Genomic DNA, 8,703 nt, shown 5'->3' with positions numbered 1-8,703 from the left:
ATTGCTTCCCTGCCCACAACCCAGGTACCTACTGAAAACAGTAGATATTCTAGATCGTCCCTTCTTTTGCCCAATAAACTACTGCCACACACACACACACACACACACACACACAAATCCTCACCCTTCTCAGTCTTCCTCACAGAAACGTGGAAGCCTGAATGAGACAGGACAGTCTCTGGTTCTTAACAGAATAAACTGCCTAGGAATCCTGGGCTTTAGTCCACCTCTTTCTATATGGGTCTGGCCTCCTCATTTGTCTGGAAAGAACCAGCCTCAACCTCCAGGCTTTTCTTTCTCACAGGTCTCCTGCTGCAAATTACAAAGAGCCGCACCATTTTTAGGTTACTCAATGGTGATGGGCATCCAGTTAAGCCACCACAGACACTGCTCCCTCTGGGTAAACAGCCCTTTCTGTAAACAGCACCTTAGGGATGGACTCTAGCACCCCGTACCTATGGAGCTATATGGAAAGCTTTCTCTTCAAGATCTCCCAAGTGGCCCCATCTTGGACCTCTAGCCATGCCCCACGCCCCACTCCTCAATAATTTACCAGCTAGAACTCATTTTGTGTTTTGTATGCCACCCCTGAACAAAAGCCTTCACTATCTTCATCGTGCTACCAACACATGGGAGTATAAGCCCAAAAGGTCAGTTGACAAATACTTGGCCTGCATTTGCATTGTTTCAGGGCCCTTATCCAAGGACAGAGAGGAAAGTTATTTGGATTCTAAAGTACTTCCTGCCCTCCTACACAACTCACTACTTCTCACCAAAGATAGCAGAATTTCTGGAACTTTGTTTTTGCTGGCTGACATATTGCTACATTCAATTAAAAACAAAGAAACAAACAAAAAACCTAAAAACAAACAAAATAAAACCAAATAACCAGAAAACAAACGAACAAAACCGGCCTCTTCATCCTTCTCACTATGCCTGGATGAGACAGAAAAGAGTTGGAGCAACAAAAGACTTTGGTTCATCACAAATTAAACACCTGGGAACCGCGGACTTGGGCTCCACCTGTTTATTTGAGGAGTGTCAGACTCCTCTCTATTTACCCAGCATCCACCTACCTCTCTCCTCCTTGGTCAGCAATGAACTATTCAAAACTTCCAGAGTTTTCTTTCTCACTGGCCTCCCACTGCAATCACACAAGACCTTATTATTTTCATATTACCGAATGGCGCTAGGCATCACATATGAACCCACCAGACACTGATCCTTCTGGATAAACAGCCTGTGCAGCATTGACTCTAGCGCCCCCCTATGTCTGGGGCTGAATGAAAAGCTCTGCAGATACAAGATCTCCTGCCAGAGGGCAATATCTTATCTCCAGAGCCTCTCCCCAGTCAGTATTATGCACAACACAACTTACAAGTTAACTGCCTACCACCGCATCATCAAAAGATCGCTACCCTTATAGTGCTACATATGTACAGGGACCCCAGTAAAAGCTCCGAGATATACTGGCCAATAACTGGATCTGCACAGCTAGGACTCTAGCCCTCCTATGCAATTCCAGAGTAGAAAGTAACCTCAATTTCCACAATACTGCCTTGCTTCACTAACCTCCTTCCCCGGTTTCTATAGAAAATGGAAGAAATTCCAGAACTTCTTTTCTGCAGACTCACCTAGTCCCATACACACAAAAAACCTTGCCCTTTCTCAGTTCTTTTAAGAGAAACAGGAAATTAGGTCTGAGCCCGAATATTCTCTGGTTCCTCACAGGATAAAGAGCCTGGGAAACCTGAACTTTAGCCCCACCCATTTCTGTGACAGACTCAAAAATTGTATCCACTGCTCTGGTTCGGTCCTCATTGGTCAAAATGAAACCAGCCTGAACTCAACTTACTTTTCTTTCTCACTGCCCTCCCGCTGCAAATAAAAAAAGCCTCACCTCTTTTATATTTCTTGGTTGGGCGCAGGACATCCAGTACAAACCACCAGAGACACGGTACCCTCTGGGTAAACAGCCCGCCAGTCTGGACTCTAGCGCCCCCTATGTCTGGGGCTGAATGAATTGCTCTCCAGACATAAGATCTCCCGCCAGACACCAATACCTCATCTCCAGCACTTCTCCCCAGTCAGTATTATACCCTACACAACTTACTAGGTGACTTGCCTATCACCCCATCATCAAAAGATCGCTACCCTGACAGTGCTACAATTGCACAGGGACCCCAGCATATCCCCAGAGCGATACTGGCCAATAACTGGGCCTGCACAGCTAGGACTCTAGCCCTCCTATGCAATTCCAGAGTGGAAAGTAACCTCAATTTCCACAATACTCCTTTGCTTCACTAACCTCCTTCCCCGGTTTCTATAGAAAATGGCAGAAATTTTAGAACTTCTTTTTTGCAGACTAAACTTGTACCGTACACACAAAAACCTCCCCTTTCTCAGTCCTTTTAAGGGAATCGGGAAATTAGGTCTGAGCCCAAATATTCTCTGGTTGCTCACAGGAAAAAGAGCCTGGGAAACGTGTACTTTAGCCCCACCCATTTCCATGACAGGCTTGAAAACTATCCACCTCTCTGGCTCGGTCCTTATTGGTCAAGAAAAAGCAGCCTGAACCCAACTTACTTTTCTTTCTCACTTCCCTCCTGCTACAAATACAAAAAGCCTCACCTCTTTTATATTTCTTGGTGGCGCGCAGGACTTCCAATACAAACCACCAGAGACATGGTGCCCTCTGGGTAAACAGCCCGCGCAGTCTGTACTTTAGCGCCCCCTATGTCTGGGGCTGAATGAAATGCTCTGTAGACACAAGATTTCCCACCAGACACCAATACCTCATCCCCAGCACTTCTCCCCAGTCAGTATTATACACTACACAACTTACTAGGTGACTTGCCTACCACCCCATCATCAAAAAATCGCTACCCTGACAGTCCTACAAGTGCACAGGGACCCCAGTACAAGACCCAAGCAGTCCTGGCCAATAGCTGGGCCTGCACAGCCAGGAATATGCAATTGCAGCATGGAAAGTATCCTCACTTTTCGCAATATTCCCTTGCTTCCCGAACCCACTATGGGGTTCCCATGGAAAACTGCAGATATTCCAGGACTTATTTTTGTAGACTAACCTAGTGCCATACTCAACAAAATCCTCCCAGTCTCGGTCCTCATAAGGGACACGGGAAATTTGTGATGACCTCGAATAATCTCTGGTTCCTCAGAGGATAACTAGCCTAGGCAACCTGGACTTTAGCCCCACGTATTTCTGTGACAGCCTGGAAAACTGTATCCAGTGCTCTGACATGGTCCTCACTGGTCAAGAAAGAACCAGACTAAAGTTCCCTGACTTTTCTTTCTCACTGCCCTCCCGCTGCAATTACAAAAGCCTCACCTCCTCCAGATTTCCTAATGGAACAAGACATCCAGTACAAGGAAGCCTAGACACTGCTTCCTCTGGGTGAATAGATGATGCATCCTGGAGTCTTGCGCCCCCTACCGGTAGGGCTGAATTGAAGTCCCAGTCTGCAGCATCTCCCACCAAACACCAAAATATCATCTTTGGCTCTCTTCCCATTTGTATTATACAAAACCCACCTCACTAATTGATTTGTCTGCCATCCCATCACAAAAAGAACAGCCACTCTTACAGTGCTACAATAGCATATGGTCCCCAGCAAATGTTCCAAGGGGTACTGTCTAATAACTAGGCCTATATAGCTAGCATTTTAGCACTCCTGTTAATTTCCAGAGTGGAAAGTACTCTTACATTCCTCAATATTCTCTTGCTTCCCTACCCAACTCACCAGTTCCTACTCAAATCTGCAGAAAATCTAAAATTTCATTTTTTTCCATACTAACCAATTGCCACACACACAAAAAAATAAATCCTTACTTTTCTCAGTTGGTTCATACTGGGAATCCAGTATGAATCTTGACAGTGTCTGTTTCCTCACAGGATAAACAGCTGGGGAAGCCTGGAGTTTAGTCCAACCTGTTTCTACAGAGTATTGGAAAGCTGGATCCACTGCTCTGCTCACTCCGAATTGGTCTGGAAAGAACTAGTCTAAACTTCCAGACTTCTTTTTCTGACTGGCATCCCCCAGCAATCACCAAAAGTCTCATCATTTTCTGATTACTTGGATTGTGCTGGGCATCCTGTATAAGCCACCACACACTAGTCATCCTGTATTAAACTCCCTGGGCAGCCAGAATTCTAGTGCATCCCACATCTGGGCCTGAATGGAAAGATTTTTCTCCTAAAAATCTCCCATGTGACACCAAAACCACACCTCCATCTCCCCCAACTCCCCCAGCCCCAGTTGGTACTCCAGAAGCCAGAACTCACTTGGGGATATGCCTTCTACCCCATCTCCAAATACGTTGTTGCAATCCTTAAAGTACTACAATAGCACAAGGACCCCAGGATAAGCCCCAAGAGCCAGAGGCCACTCACTTGTCCTGCACAGCTAGGATTCTTGATGTCTGGTATAAGTTCTGAGTGGATAGTTCCTTTTCCTCCCTGATAATTTTTTTTTTCTCTTTTACCCACCTTCCATCTTGTTACTGAAAAAAAAAGCAAGAATTGCAGAATCTGTTTTTTGTTGACTGACCTATTGCAGTGCTCACTAAATTCTTACCCTTCTTCAATCTGCCATAGTGTTCCTGGGTGGCTACTTGAACAAGAGCCACACCCACCCTCAGTCAACCCTGCTTTGTTAATGACAACAACACTTTGTTAATGGCCTGGACAGTAGGGTCCTTAGAGCTCCCCTCTCAGTGACCATGCAGAAAGATGCTTTTCCTTTCCAAGGATCCCTTAGGCCTCTTTCCCCATCAATATTCCAAAGGGCAGAACGTCCAGAACTTCTCACTTGCTGACTGATTTCCAGTTCCACTCACCAAAAGTGTCAGGATCCTTATACTACCCAATTGTCAGCTATTTACAGTACCCTTGCCACCTGTGCCAATGGGCAAATGATATTTAAGGTGTTATATGCTTGATTCCCCAGCTGCTGTAGGGGATCTTATCTATTACTATGGTAGAAGAAAAATCACTCTTCCCTTTCCTTGACAGTTCAAAGCCAAAATCCTGCCTCTGAAACTGGGTCCTAGGTCTGTCACAAAACAAAACCAACCAAACAACATCAAAGACAAAAACACTCCTTGCCTGAAGAAGTACATGAATTAAAGAAAAAAAAAATGCAAGCTATAAAAGGTCCCAGGTGCTCCAGAACAGAATTTAAGTGGATGCCAATCTCTAGTGTCCCTAATTGTCGTGGGAAGACTTTCATTCTCTTTCCTTGTTCAGGTATAGGTAATATGAAGCCACATTGGCTCTATTTTCATGCCAGAATCTCCAGATGTAGTTCTGGAACAAGTACTATATGGGAGCTTGCCAATTTCCAAAGGGGTGGTAGGCAGGGACCAAGGTTATTGGTATTCTCTCTATTTAAACAGAAAGCAACTTCTTTTCAACTCCTTCTTTCTGACCTGACTATGGATAAGGTCTGATACACTATCACTATATTTTGATCTTATCACTTCTCCTCTGCCTACATAACCAAGATATTCCCCATCTCTCTAGCCATATAACTTCATACTCTCTTCCCAGGACTTCTCAACATACTTTTTTTAAAAAAATAAGAACAAACACCAAAAAAAAATTAGACAAAAATATGCAAAAAACCATGGAGTCAGTTTTTTTTTTATTCAACTACTATGTATGTGACTTTCCCTGTGTTATAAATGATATGTCCAATGATCCTTCATTTAGAAAACAGATTTTTATTTTCCTAGTAGATATCAGTTTTATATAGATTTTGGTTATGTATGAGAATTTGTGTTCACTTGTTCCTCTCCATACAAAGATGTCGTCTGGTTTGATCCTATGCAGGTCTCACTTGTAAACTCTTATTTCATATGTGTATCAGTCCATTTTACCTGAAGATGCTGTTTCCTAGAGATACCCATCACTTCTGGCTCTTACAGGTTTTCTACTCCTTCTGCATAGATTGCTGAGCCTTGGGTGTACCGATTTGATAAAGACACTTCATTTAGGACTGAGTGTTCCAAAGTTTCCAACTTTCTGTTCACTGTCCAGTGTAGTAAAATTTTCCCCTCAATTAATTTAAATATTAATGCAACAAGAAACCTGTGATTGAACAGAGACAACAGAGGCTGAGCTAAGAGTTTCAGAGACAGAGACTGGGCTAGGTAGGGAGAAGGAAAAGGGAGGAAGAGAAAGATGATCCAGATTCCACGTGGCTTTAAATAGCAACAGGTAGCTATGAATATTTTATAAGGGATGGATAATTACAGGACAATTTGTCTTATCTAGGTGGGCAATTTATATCAATATCAATTGGCTCTGAGTTCATTGTGTGGGCATTTTGTGGAGTGAGAATTTACTGATATAAATCTGACTTATAAATTCCAAGCCTCTAGAGTTTTGATTACTGGGATTTGGAACTGCTGACCACAGAGGGTGGATGGCTGGGAATGTGAGCAGAATTCGCTGCTAGAGAACTGCAAGATGGGTGGTCACTGCTTGGGGTTAACCATGCAGGCAGCAGGTTTTATGGACCCAAGAATGGCCAGTGATAGCACAGGATGGTGTCATTGTTTTAATATTACCCACAACAGTCTAGCTATGGAACTTCTTGTTAATTACCATCTTCTTCAAGAAGATGCTTCTCTGGTGAGAGCTTAACAATGAACTGATCTATGGGTATTGCAATATGTCACTGAGAGTAATTTTATTGCTACGTTCATTTAACAGAATGATAGTTGTATGCTTTTGTCTAGATCTCAAGACCTATCTAATTTCAAGTTCTTGGCCAATTTAATAGTATCAGGGATTGGTCCATCTCAGGGTGTTAGATTTTAGTTCAATCAAAATGTGATTGGTTCTTTGTGCCATCAATATATCTTGTAGCAGATTACTATTATAAGTCAGAGGGTTTGTAGCTGGGTAATTTTGATGAATACTCCTTTTCTCTGTTAACATTAAATTTTTCTTCAAGTACCATGAATGTAATTCAGTTGGGGTGAAGCTTCTTGTTGGGCATCAGCTCAGTTTCCCCATCTTTGATGATTTAGTTATTAGTATCTTCAATAATAGGTACTTACCTTACTATATAGAGTAATAAGTAGCCTTAAAATGTCCTGTAATGTTTAGAGAGGTTTATAGACCCTCTTTGGTCAATGACTCAACAAAATGCAACCCATTCTTGACACTAAAAGTTATACTTAGTAGTATAAGATGTTTAGTTGGTGCATCCTGTCCCTCATTATATTGAGTCTATTTAAATTCCTTTGGTACATGCATACATGTTAGAAAGCTTCTACAGTAGTAGATTTCCATAGTAGTGTTTTTCAAATGGCCTTTAATGTTAATAGTCCTTTCCTATATTTCCCATTATTCTTCTCTCCCATACCCATCCTTAGTTAATCCTTCAAATTTCGCTTTACTTTTCAATACCATTATATTCTAGTTCCCATTTGTAGGTGCTTCTTCTACCCTATGGTCATTTACTAGGTATCTAACTTCTGTGTGGTTTTAAATTATGAAAGCTTAAAATTTAACATATGAATGTAAAATATACAAAATTCAACATTGTGTCTTGCTTAGCTCACTCACTATGATTTTTTCAACTTCATCAATTTACCTGCAAACTTTATAACTTTGTCAGCAGCTAAATAACATTCCATTTTATAAAGGAACCACATTTTTATTATACAGTCCTCAGTTTATGGAAAAGTAGGGTGTTTCAGATTTCTGGCTATTATATCTTTTTAGAGCAATAGTGAAATTAGATAAGCAAATATCTCCATACTAAGATGTAGGGTCTTTTGCATATGTGTTCAAGATTGGTAGAGCTGGATCTAGGGGTGGGTCAATTTTTAACTTTTTAAGGAACCTTCACAGTGACTTCCATAATGTTTCTAACAGTTTGCACTTCCACCAGCAACTGATAAGTTTCCTTACATCCTTATCAGTTTATACTGTCATTTTATTAATATTGTTCATTCTGAATGATGTAAGATAAAATTTCAAATTATTTTACTTTGCTTTTCCCTGATGGATAAGGATGCTGAAATTTCTAAATGTTTGTTAGCCATTGTACTTTTAAAATTAGGTTATTTGTCTTCTTGATGTTCAATCTTTTTTATTTACCTCTTTATATGTTTTAGATACTTTCCTTGTACCAGATATATAATTGGCAAAGACATTTCCATTTTCTGTAGGCTGCTACTTTGACAGAATGATGGTGCCCTTTGCTGTAAAGAAGCTATTTTGCTTCATATGTTCTTAATTAATTTTCTATTGATGAAAGGAGTCACAAAGACCAAAGAAACTTATAGAAGAAAAAGTATATTGGGGGCCTACAGTGGCTTCTGGGAGAAAAGGGAGATTTTCTGGAAAGATGTGATGCATAGTACCTGAGCACAGGTAACCAGCCATGTGGCAAAATGTAGCCTGAAATAAATCAGATGGTTTAAATTATATGTATTCAGAGAAAAGCCTAGTTATATGACCAAGGTATTTGTAAATGCATTTTGTGTCTGAGTCTTATTCCTCGGAGCATGGGGCTGGGAGGAATAATCAGGGCCCAACCACAACATATTTACCTTAGATAGGGTTTTACTGCTGTGAACAGACACCATGACCAAGGCAATTCTTATAAGGACAACAGTTTTGGAGGGCTGGTTTATAGGTTCAGAGGTTTAGTCCATTATCAT

The sequence above is a fragment of the Mus caroli genome, unplaced genomic scaffold (assembly GCF_978045245.1).
Source record: "Mus caroli unplaced genomic scaffold, Mus_caroli_1 scaffold_5, whole genome shotgun sequence".
Classification (NCBI taxonomy): Eukaryota; Metazoa; Chordata; class Mammalia; order Rodentia; family Muridae; genus Mus; species Mus caroli.
The sequence above is the reverse complement of the archived record's forward strand: the minus strand, read 5'-3'. Positions refer to the sequence as shown.